Source organism: Salvelinus fontinalis, chromosome 19, assembly GCF_029448725.1.
Source record: "Salvelinus fontinalis isolate EN_2023a chromosome 19, ASM2944872v1, whole genome shotgun sequence".
NCBI lineage: Eukaryota > Metazoa > Chordata > Actinopteri > Salmoniformes > Salmonidae > Salvelinus > Salvelinus fontinalis.
The window spans coordinates 14,618,091-14,630,914 of record NC_074683.1 but is presented as its reverse complement, the minus strand read 5'-3'; the positions used below and the strand labels follow the sequence as shown (position 1 = coordinate 14,630,914).

General features: G+C 44.1%; 1 long non-coding RNA gene across 3 annotated transcripts; it reads left to right on the top strand.

Annotated features, from left to right (window-relative positions):
- Positions 1 to 7,308: 7,308 nt before the first annotated feature.
- Positions 7,309 to 12,796, top strand: LOC129816428 (uncharacterized). 3 transcript variants are annotated; one of them, XR_008753553.1, is made up of 5 exons: positions 7,309 to 7,392; positions 8,166 to 8,301; positions 10,879 to 11,990; positions 12,150 to 12,347; positions 12,450 to 12,796. It is a non-coding gene; the product is annotated as an uncharacterized LOC129816428 (long non-coding RNA). The 3 variants fall into 3 exon arrangements; XR_008753552.1 differs by having other exon boundaries at positions 8,166 to 11,990; XR_008753554.1 differs by having other exon boundaries at positions 8,166 to 11,990; positions 12,150 to 12,353.
- Positions 12,797 to 12,824: the final 28 nt, after the last annotated feature.

Genomic DNA, 12,824 nt, shown 5'->3' with positions numbered 1-12,824 from the left:
TGGCTCTGGGTGAACCACACACGGAGAGAGCGCTTGGTGTACTGTGGTGTGTCGCATCAGACGAGATCCAGTTTAGAGTAGTTGTCAAGGAACGCCCACTCACAAGAAGAGGAGTATTGTCTACAGTAGCGTCTGTATATGATCCGCTTGGGTTTGTGGCACCCTTTGTCCTGGCAGGGAAGCAGATCGTGCAGCAGATGTGTCGTGACCCCCTTCCAGATGACCTACGTTCCCAGTGGGAATTCTGGCTCCAATGTCTACAAATCTTGTCTGAAGTAAGGATTCAACGAGCCTACTTGCCATCAAGTTTCAAGGAGGTGCAGAGTTATGAGCTCCATCACTTCTCCGACGCTAGCACATCAGGTTATGGAGAGTGCTCATACCTCAGAACAATCAACACAGACAGAAATGGAATAAAGACAGAAGAAACGCAAGGATTAATGACATTGTCATCTTGCAAGATGATACTGCACCACGCAACCAGTGGAAATTGGCAAAAGTTACAGAAGTGTACCCAAGACAGGTTGGCCGGGTGAGAAGATTCAAGTTACTGATCAGCGACTCCTGGATGAGAGAGGTAAACGCATCACCAAACCCACCTATCTGGAGAGGCCCATCCATAAGACAGTCCTGGAAGCCGATCAAGAAACCTGCAGACCCCTTTCACAGAAATCACCGGTGATTGGTGTGAGTGTAACTGACAGTTAGACTTACAGGTTATGTCGTTGTTTTGTGTTTGAATTGTGTAACTGACAGTTAGACTTACAGGTTATGTCGTTGTTTTGTGTTTGAATTGTTTACGTGTCCGCTGTGCGGGGAAATGATAAGACAAGCGGAACTACGTAGCTAATAACTGTTGTAACGGGGATTCTTATTGTAGTAACACACTTTTGGAGGGAAGGCAATCCCGCGCTGTGTTAGCTAAGTTTTCATGTCATCGGGTGTAGTTCATAAAGTTTGAAGCGTATATGTTAGGATGGTAACGTTATAATAATTAAGGATGAAGCGTGAATTCATGCCAGGAATAATAAGTGTGAAGTTTGATTTCCTCCCTTCTGTAATAAGCAGCCAATGAGGTATTTTTCCTTTATTCATGTGTTTAATCTAATACTGTTATAGCGCCGGCTAAACTGTTTATGTATGTAAGCACTTCAGAGTTATACCAAGCTAATAAGTCACTCGTAAGATAAGGTTGTAAGAGTATGCTTAACTTTATTTTTCATTTAATTTATAGTTCTCACGGAAAGTGATAATTCTGACTAAATCTACAGAATAAAGCCGCCAGTTAAAATCAAGGAACGGTTGTGCTCGTGGTTACTGGAGGGAGCTACATAGATGTTTAATGTCAATGTGACTCCCTGTTTAAATAAAAGTTAAATACAATTTAAAAAACATTAACACAAACACAGGATATGGGGTACACATGGTATCACATCATTACATACTAGGCCCTACTTCACCTGCATTCCAGCACCATTCCAGCATCTGGAATTGACTGAACATGTTTGAGGTGGGGGATCAATACATGTGGGGGAAGAGGTGGCTGTCGAATGTATGATTCCGATATGTACAGGTAAGTTCATTGTGTGTGTGTGTGTGTGTGGTGGGGTGGGGGCGTCCATGTTTGTGTCCGTACTCCGAGGTGTGTTTGAATATGAATGAGCAGCAGTGTTGTGATGTGTCCTATCCCGTCCTTACAGAGTGATCTTCCTTGGCCTCATCACAGGTCTCACTGGCTCCTCCTTAGGAGGGAGGGGGACACCACCACGGGACAGACCCCACACTCATCGCTAGAGATCGAACTTCAGACTCCCTCCAAAACCACTGAACCCCTCAACACACCGAAAGAGATTAAGGTGCACACCCTTAGAGGGAGCCGGAACAGGATAACTCCCTTCAAACTCACAAAGATACAGAGGAGGACGAACTATCCAACACCCAGGGAGAGAGAACGAGTGACCTCAGTCGAACACAGTCAGAAAGAGGAGGTGGAAGAGGCGTTAGATAGAGGAGGAGGTTACCCCAGAGGCCATTCCTCCTGTTCATGTGAGCAAGAAAGAGCAGAAGGCTTCTGATCAGCCAAATGGCAGGCAGAGGAAGAGGTCATAGTGATTCACACCCACAGAGAGAAAGACTACCCACACAACCTCTTGGTTGAGATGAACCACACAGAGGTAGAGGCAGAGGGCCTTCAGGGCTAGCCAGTCAGCCTGCCTGCTCTGATCCTCAAGTCAATTGTATTTAAATTCATGTTCATTAAAGATTTGTATTCAAGAATTGAAAAGTCCCATTTACTTAATGATCATTTTTCCCTGTCTTCAACTCTCAAGAACCAGGGTGAGTCTGGGTCACCCTTTTACTGGGCAAACAACTTGCATATTGTCATAGACTAGGCCGAAACGTTAATCTTTTAACCTTGCCTGAATAAAACAATGCATTTTTTTTATAGTGAGCAAGACTTGCGCTTTTTCCTTTTCTATGATAATTCAAATTTTGGGTTGCACCTCAACTCAACGTTGGTTGAGCGCCCTCCGTTTTCGTTGTTGTCAAATAATACATTTTCTTTTTAAATGTACAAAGTAAATTATGAAAAGCATTAAAATTGGGATGTTTCCCACTTATTTACACAACCTACTCTACACTTGCAAAGTGAAAGTTTATAGAAAAGTTCTGAAATTAAGTAGTAAACAGAAGAAAAGCAGAATTGAGTTCAATTATAATGCAAATAATTTAATGGTCTATGGTTCAATCCCATTTCTGAAAGTCTGAGGAATAATTAATATGGTTCCTCCTCTTCCTTGTGGCAGGCGCAGCAGCACACTGCCCTCCAAAGCCTGCAAAATAATCGCCGGACTGCCCCTTTCCTAGCTCTGCATGGAACATCCAGTGTCACGTCCTTGGTGACGTGTGGGGTGACATCCGGGATGACCACAGCAACATCCTCTGGAAAGGGAAACAGAATGTAAACAAATACAAACCGTAGGTTCTAAACACTGGCCCGTTGAAAGGTTCTACTAAGATGTCATGACAAACGGCACCAGTCAGAGTGCTCTCTAAGTGTTACCTGCTTGGATTTCAGCTGGCAGAGTGGCGAAGATGGCCATCGTGAGAGTCCTTTCTTCAGGTGTGATGTTCACAACCTCCAAGAGGGAAGAGACGGGCTTTGCCTCTGTATTTGGGGTGATGTCTACAACATTCAGATGGGAAGAAGCCAGATCTGCCTCAGTCTTAGGGGTGATATCCTCAACCTCCAGGTGGGAAGAAGCCGGTTCTGCCTCTGTGTTAGGGGTGATGTCCACCACATTCAGGTGTGAAGAAGCCGGATCTGCCTCTGTATTAGGGGTGATGTCCACAACCTCCAGGTGGGAAGATGCCGGGTCTGCCTCTGTATTAAGGGTGATGTCCACAACCTCCAGGTGGGAAGAAGCCGGGTCTGCCTCTGTGTTAGTGGTGATGTCCACAACATCTAGGTGGGAAGAAACCGGGTCTGCCTCTGTGTCAGTGGTGATGTTTTGAACCTCCAGGTGGGAAGATGCTGGGTCTGCCTCTGTATTAAGGGTGATGTCCACAACATTCAGGTGGAAAGAAGCCTGGTCTGCCTCTGTGTTAGGGGTGATGTCCACAACCTCCAGGTGGGAAGAAGCCTGGTCTGCCTCTGTATTAGGGGTGATGTCTACAACCTCTAGGTGGGAAGAAGCCGGGTCTGTATTATGGGTGACAACAACAATTCTGATGAGCTCTACTACTACAAGGCACCAAGATGTCATCAGAACAGGCATCTGTCAGAGTGCTCTCTATCATTGCTACTCACCTGCTTGGATGTCAGCTGGTAGTGTGGTGGAAACGGCCACCGTGAGGACAGGGGGGACTGGTAGGGTGGCTGCAGGGGGCTGGAAGCAGCTCTGCACCGCGTTCGCCACAAAGGCACAGACCGAGCTCATATAAAAAGGGCTCTGGAGGTCATCCGTGGAGAAGGACTGACTGATTCTCCCGAGGATCGACCGCACAGAGTCAAAAGCAGCAGCCCGGGAGAAAGGGATGTGAGGGGAAGGGTCCTTTAACATGCAGGAGAGCTTCGCCACTACGGCCGCCACCATACCCACGGCCATCCCGCTTATTAGGATTGGGTGCTCTGAATGGCCTTCCTCTGGCTGAAGCCACAGGGCCAGGAGGAGCCTGGGCACCACCTCCACCACCACCTGAGTTGGGCTGAGCAGGTTGCTACGGGGCTCATTGGACTGCTCGCCCAGAATGCTCCTCACAGCTCTCTCCACGATGCTGTGGACTTTAGGATCGCTGAAATCAACAAAAAGGAGAAGACAAAGCTAAACAATGTGCAATGTGCTCAGAGAACACTGTCTTAGTCTGTTTCTGCGTAGTTCCAGATGTGTAGATAAATGGATCAAGTCATATGCAGGGCAGTACATGGAACTCACATGTCAGCTGGCAGGGTGGAGTGCATGGAGCGGCGGAGCTTGCAGGAAGCCTCATGCTCTATGTCCATCATTTTTATGCAAGTGTTTACTTCCCAGGCCTGCAGTATGAAACAGGAAGTCCCATTAGTGTAATTTCACAACAGATCTATTCTTTTGTGCTAACTCGATGTTGAAAGGCTAGTAAAGAGCTCCCTAACTTGTAGTATGTCTCTAACTCTCATTCTCTTACCAGCCGAGCGAGGTCGTTTCCCTCCTCCAAGGTTTCCTTCCACACCCTTCAAATAAAACACAGAGCAATTCAACTTTCCTGGCTTCTTATTTTTCTGTTGTTTATTTTACCCACACCTGGAGTGCTGCGGGTTGCAGGGAATGGCAGTGAAGGTGAGTGCTGACGTGGTACTCACCTCTCCCTAAGGGATTTTTTGCCCTGAGACACCAGCCAGTTGCTCATGTGCTCTGTGGTGACATGGGGCGGGACCTGGCCTTGACTCTGGAGCAGCAGATAGTGGACCATGAGCTTCTTCTGCAAGATGAGGTAAGGTGTGAGACCGTGCCACGAAATACCATATCATGTGCTTGCAGAAGGACCTCTCGCAACATTTCACAACTGCTCATGCCTCACAATTTGCAAGTGATATTAAGAACTCTTATGACCAACTTCTCTAAACTGTCTTGAAATACAACTCTCTTTCTGTTGTTTATGTTTTTGTGGGATGAATCTTACCTGTTTATTGTAATATGTTTCCTCCCAGCAGGCCTGCAGAGTCTGAAAATAAAGGCTGCTTCTACAGAATTCCTTTGAAGATAATGAAAATAATTATACTTTGTTATGCACATTATGCACAGGCATTTACAGTATGCTAAAATTAATTTCTCCTAAGATTTCCTTTGTGGGACCATAAGTGAACTCCGGAATGCACAAAACCCTATCCATGGTAAGATGGGGAAGAAATGCAGCGCTATAGATAAACGGGATGCTCTAGAGATAACAGCAATGACTTAAAGTTGCGAATGATCAATGACTGTGGAGTTGTCCAATATGCTGCACTTAGAATTGAGTTGTAGGCGATGTTTGGCGCGAAATAGAATGTTTACATTCTATTGCCATGGAGAAATGGAATGTGTAGAACCTGTATAAATGGGTATGCTTCTATGTCTTTATTTTGTGAAAGATTAAGCTCTTTATTATATCATAATGTGTATATGAGGACGTAGGAGCCCGTCCCGATTCATGACGCGATTATCCAGATGCATGTTGCTTAGACCTACTAATCCAACCTTGGTTTACAAGTTAAATACATAGATTTGTATAGGCATATATAAACAATCAACCACATCCATTTAAAGCAATGATTGTCAATTGAAAATGTGGTTGTTGTGTTATCCTGTTGTGCGCCTTGAGTGTCAGTCCCCTAAAGCACATTATTCCAATATTTCCGAGCTCTGAATTGACACAATGAACACTTTTGCAAAGATATTCGGTTAAAAATAAGAGTATGAATGACAATAAACGTATGACTTGGATTGTATGCATAATAGTGTAGTAAACAATATCGCTCAGCGTGGGATCTTTTGGTGTTTGGAAAGTATCCCTTATAAGTCGCCATGGCACGTATCACTTCGTTGTCTTGTTGGTAATAGTAAAAATGCATGACAGTCCGCATTTTAATGGTCAAACAGGTGCTTTTCATTTTGTTTCTCACATTAAACACATTTGAGAACTGAATTGCTTACAGTTGTACCTATGATGCACAGACACACTAAAGCTGTACAGTGTAGTTTGAATAGTCAGTTTCAATTATTTGCAGATGTATTCCCTATTATTTACAAATCGAAAGATGTAACATTTGAAATGAATGTGGCAGAACAGTTTAGCATATAGTTCCTGTGGGAGTCTTCTCCTTCAGTCTTTTTGCCTCCTAGGCCTCGTTTCTCATTACATGGGATTTCCCCAGTGCCAACTTCACATGAGATGGCCGCTGTCTACTGTCATGTGGTGCTGAATGACAGATATCGCTATGCCGATATTGCTGCTGTCCATGGTCCTGAAATATACAATCTTGGCTATTTGCATATGTACGACTGTCCAAACTTGACCCCACACACATACACACACATTAATGCTAATCTCTCACACACTTTGGAACATTGCACAACCTGCAATAAGACACTGAAATAGCATTTTATTTCAAGTGTGTTTGTGTTTGAATAAAGACCCGAAGAATGAAATCAACGCTGCTTTCAATTCATGGTGGCTCTGAATAAGTCTTGACGGAGACAGAGCTTGTTTTGCCAAGGAAAGTGAAAAGGACTGAGGGAAAGTAAAATGGATGATACATGGAAGAACCTCAAAGAACATTGCATTTTCAAGATCATGTAACATCAAACATAACATCAAAATGCATCTTATATTCCTGCCCTTACAGAAAAACCACATGATTTCATTTTATGTGAAATCATGTGAAAACATGTTTTGGAACACAACGTGATCACATTTTCACATGTGTAGTTCAATGTAATCACATGTTGCTTTACATGTTATCACAGTATCTTCACATAAGATTACATGAAAACATGTTTTTGGAACATTTCCCGTGTTGTTCACATGTGAAATTCATGTGGTTTTTGTGTAAACGACCTGCAGTTCCACACTCAAGGTTCTTAATAATGCTTTAAAATGCACATGTACGATTGTGCATGTGTAATGGGTTGAAAACAAAGTCACTAAAACAGACACCCATTTATTATACAGCCCCCCAATTTGTTAATGTATTTGTCTTAATTAATCTAAATTGTATTTTCTACACACTTTAGCAGTCCATCGGGCCAATAGATGGCGCTGTTTCACTGTTGTAGCAGGAGAAACAGCAGGTTCTGGCCAAGCTCTCACCATTCTGCAGAATAAGGATCAGAACTTTACAGAGGTAAACTGTGTCTGTTCTTTTTACTATTACAGGTATGTAACAAAACTTCCAAACGTTCAAATATATACACAATGTGTAATAACATGCTATTTAAAAACTTTGTCAAGATATTATCACGTTAGGAAAGGTTTTGTTTTGGCTTTGTGTCGAACTGAGTGAGAGTATAACGTTATGTTAGCTGAGGTAAAAAACGATTTACGAGTCACAGAGGCTATGTTTACTGAGTAGCTTACTTGTACTGGATTTTGTCTAGAATATTTTTTATAAAGAATCCATTTGTTAGGGATTTCTGAGTTGGTTTTACATGTTATTGGTTTTGTGTAAAATTGTGCTTACTATCTGGTAAACTGGCCGAGCACGCTCAGTCTGGTGGACTTTTAGTCTGGTGGACTTTTAAATAACATTCAGTTATTTATGGTTTCATATATAGGTGTTTCTATTGTATTAATGTGAAATACATTATGGTTTTCATGTGAAACCATACACTAAGACAGGGTTATTTGTGGAACATTTTTGAATTCTGCTTTAGCTAAAGTGCATTTATGTTGTGTAATTTAATGTGTGCACTTGTTTGATGTGAATATTTTCAAAGTACTAACAAGAAAATAGACAATTGAACAAGAGAAAAAAAACATTCTTCAGAATAAAGAAAGCGCTAGAACTTTGCAGACGTAAACTTGTGTCCATTCTTTTTACTATTGCAGGCCACCTCAGCTACACATGCACTCTGTCTGCACACGCATCCACGCATGCACATACACACGGACAAAACACACACTAATGTTCTCTCTCTTGTGTTTGTCAGCAGTTCATCGTGGCCCTGTCATTCAACTCCTTCACCAAAGCTGTCAGGGACCTATATGAAGAGTGCCATCACTCAGAGAGACACTTTGACCTGTCCAGCTCTCTAATCGGACTCATAGACGGCAGCTTTGAGATGGGTAAACAATAACATTGAGTTGCTTGATAATTCATGTAGTAAAAACCAGATACAGACTACATGATGACTAATGTATGATCCATTTTCTTTTGTGGTTCAATCAGTCTGCTCTCAATACTGTCCAGTTTTATAGTTGTTCCTAATAATTGATTGACTGGCATTTGTCCATGACTCTACTGTCAAACCCCTAACATTGTTTTATGTGATGCTATGTTGTTGAAGCCTAGTATCCAAACTGATATGCCATTTTATGTTTTTTTTTAAACAGCGTTTATAATTTCCGATTCCTGGCTACTGTAGTATTGTGATTTCTTGCAGGTAACCTGCTGTTCCTGGCTGTGGTCAGCCATTTTGGGGCGAAGCTGCACCGGCTCAGGCTCCCCGTGTCCTTATTCAGATAATCACCCCAGTTGGCCTTTTTCTCTTCATCTAGTGTGCGCAACATTGACAACAGTGTACAGTTAAATCTCGGAACTGGTGGTACCGGACTGGAGACCCGCACCTCAAGGCTAGTGCGGGGAGCAGGAACAGGGCACACTGAGTTCTCAAGGCGCATTATAGGACTGGTGCGTGGTACCGGGACTGGTGGTACCGGGCTGAGGGCACGCACCTCAGGACGAGTGCGGGGAGAAAGATCAGTGCGTACTGGGCTCTGGAGACGCACATGAGGCTTGGTGCGTGGTGCCGGAACTGGAGGCACTGGGCTGGATACACGCACCACAGGGAGAGTGCGTGGAGGAGGAACAGGGCTCTGGAGAGGCACAGGAGGCTTAGTGCGTGGTGTCAGCACTGGTGGTACTGGACTGGGGACACGCACCACATGGCTAGTGCGAGGAGCAGTAACAGGACGCACAGGACTCTGGAGACGCACATGAGGCTTTGTGCGTGCTGTAGGCACTGTCTTAACCAGACGGCTAGCACGCACCTCAGGACGAGTATGGAGAGCTGTTCCCGGTGACATTAACTCACCAACACGTTCATTCGGACGGATGCCGTGCCTCATGCACCAAACCAGTACATCCCTCATAACTCTCTCCTCCAATTTCTCCATTAACTCCTTTACTGTCTCTGCGTCGCTCAACTCCAAATCCACCCTCACCGGCTCCCTACGGTAAGCAGGAGGAGTTGGCTCACGTCTCCCGACTGACCTAACTAAACTACCCGAGAGTCCCCCCCCACAAATTTTTGGGTTTGACTTACGGGCTTCCAGCCTTGTTTCCGTGCTGCCTCATATCGCCGCCTCTCTGCTTTCGCTGCCTCCAGCTCAGCTATGGGGCGGCGATATTCTCCTGGTTGAGCCCAGGGTCCCTTTCCGTCCAATATTTCCTCCCAAGTCCATGAGTCCTGGTTCTTTGGCCGCTGCTGCTGGTTCCTCTCATGCTGCTTGATCCGTGGTTGGTGGGGTGTTCTGTCACGATCGTCTTCGTGAGAGAGAGAGGACCAAGGCGCAGCGTGTGCAAAATACATCTCTTTATTTTGGAAGAGAGAAAAACACGAAAACGAACAGTACACAAACTAACAAAACAACAAACGACCGTGAAGCTAAATAACGTAAGTGCACAGACAAGCAACAAACGTTCAACATAGACAACACCCCACAAAAGCCTACTGCCTTTGGCTGCCTTAAATATGGCTCCCAATCAGAGACAATGAATGACAGCTGTCTCTGATTGAGAACCAATCCAGGCAGCCATAGACATAACTAGACAACCTTACTCTACTCTGCCCCATACACATACAACACCCCTAGACACTACAAAACACATACATTCCCCATGTCACACCCTGACCTAACTAAAAAACATAAAGAAAACAAAGAATACTAAGGCCAGGGCGTGACAATTTCAGTGTGTAAGTACTTTTAAATCAGTGTTCTATACTGACTTGGTACCTCAACTTGTTTCCTTTCTGCTGTTTCCTTTGTAATAATCCATCTGGTGAGACATGGAGCCTGTTCCACTCTTGCAGTAACTGTTTGACTTTGTATGACTCTTGTTGACATTCTGTTGGTTTAGGCTTAGTGCCGCTTAGTCCTTTGACTTTTCAGTTCCAAGATTCTCGATACAGCCGCATCTTTTAACTGAGCCTGCATGATATCGTGTGGAGACAGTCGGTCTGTAACTTTTCCACCCCACCATGACAGCTCATCTTGCACTGATGGCCTTGGTGTGACCGTGGATATCCACGTTACACAGTCATTCTGTTTTGTGAACATTATTGAGTGTTGCTTTTACCATTTCAAGTGAGTGTTTCTCAGTGCATTCTTCCATGTAATGTTCAGCATGCAAAGGAGAGCGTGACAGAAAGTCTGCGTCATTGTTTACCTTTCCAGGACGATACTTCAGTGTGAGATTAAAGTCAGACAGCTCTGCCACCCAGCGATGACCGGTGGCATTCAGTCTTGCTGTAGTTAGTACATATGTCAAAGGGTTATTATCACTGTACACTGTCACAGAGGGAGCATAAAATAGGTAATCTCGGAACCGCTCTGTCACTGCCCATTTGAGGGCCAAGAATTTCAGTTTCCTTGAGTGAAGGTGATAGTTTCTCTCTGCTTCTCTCTTCTCTCTGCTGTCAGGATGCGGGAGCCATATCCAATGACTCTCAGTTTGCCACTTTGTCGTTGGTATACCACCCCTCCCAATCGCTCTTCAGAGGCATCAACATGCAGGATAAAAGGGTCCTTGAAATCTGGGTAAGCAAGCACAGGTGGATTAGTCAACACACTCACCAAGTGTTCTAATGCTCTCTGGTGAGCATCCTCCCATATAACTTTCTGGTGGGGCAGAGCCTGTCCCGACTGCACAGCTGCCTTGGTCCTTCGCTTCCCGGATGCTGGGGTCTTCGTCTTCACTGCTAGTAAGTCATAGAGACATTTAGCATGTTGTGAAAAGTTCTGTACATAACCCCTATAGTACCCTAGAAACCCCAGTAGTTTCCTCAGCTCTCTCACTTTTGTTGGTGGCCTGTTTACCAGTTCTTGCACTGCTACAATTTCTTTAACATCCATTCTGTAACCCTCAGCAAAAATAATTTTTCCTAAATAACAGACGTCATTCTTGATTAGGTCACACTTATTTGAGTTTAATACCCCATTTATTTTGCTGCCTAAGTACCTGACGGACATCTTCCACATGTTGTTCAAATGACTGACTAAAAATAAGAACGTCAGAATCTGTATACCATATTTGGATATCTCTTATCCCCTCTAAACTTTCCTCCATGCTTCATTGGAAGGCACTATATGAACAACTTCTCGTTCATCATCACCAACAAACGACTAAGTCATGTCGAACCTTGAAAACATGAGAGACCGCGTTTAAAGTTTTGCCAGCCAAGTGCAACCACCTTTACAACCACCCGAGGAGGATCAGGTGGTTCAAAGGTAGGATTCATTCTGGTAGTTTAGGTAATAACTGGCAAAAGTCAACATTAACCGGCAGAACTACCTAGTAATGTTAGCTTGCTAATGATTCCAACAGCTACCGTAGGGTGAGCGAGTATGGGCGGCGTCGATTATGCTGAGTGTCATTATTGTAACTTTTATAACGTTTGCACATGTCAGATTTCAATCGTTCAGGAGACGGAATAATGCTGGAGTCCAAAGGCGGCGAACCGGGAGAAGCAGGTTGATAACTATGAGGGTTTGCCTGATCGCTGACCCTACCATCCGGCAGCTGAACAGGATAGGTACATTTCCCCTATATCCATGTAGTACATGAGGACACAGTGCTTGCTTTGTAGGTTATTTTACTGATTTAAAGATCATGGACTATTTCCCTTTTTTATATTAGGATATGTTTTGTTGCACTTCTTTTAAATATACATACTTTCTTTAAACCATAACAGGTTCAAATATCGTCTCAACTCTCTCGGGCTGCTTGAAGCATTGGGGAACCACCCGCACAGCTTCTGAGCACTTTTTGTGGACTCCATAAAGCCTCCCACTGCCAGGGACCTGTTCAAAGTAACCTATTCAAACCTGGCAGCAACCGGCGGTGTTTGGAGAACAACACCATCTGCCACTGGTTCAACTGGCTGGCTGAGGTGCAAGTAAATAGTAAATTGTTCAAGTTTATCGGTAACTGCATTTTATTCCATTTTGTGATTTAAATATGTATTTTAAATATTTTTCTGCATACTCCTCAGATGGAGAATGTCCTCTAACAGTGGCGATGGTGTTGGAGTTTGTTACTGGGGCAACGGTGGTGCCACCCCTTGGGTTTGAGGACACCCCGACCATCGAATTCCTCCACACAGCGCGAGGGCGTCTCGCTGGGCAGCAGAAGAAAAAGTACCCAAAGGCAAACACGTGTGCTGTGACACTAAGGCTCCTTCTTCATAGCACCTACAATGTCTTTAGGGAATTCATGACCTCCGGTATTGTGAATTCCCCACATTTCGGTGTTGCATTAAAACATTTTTATGATACATAATTGTATCTAGTAGCACTAAACTACAGTAGCAATTGAGTGTTTGAAAATGTAACTGCACATCAACATTTATCTACTTACATCTGTATTG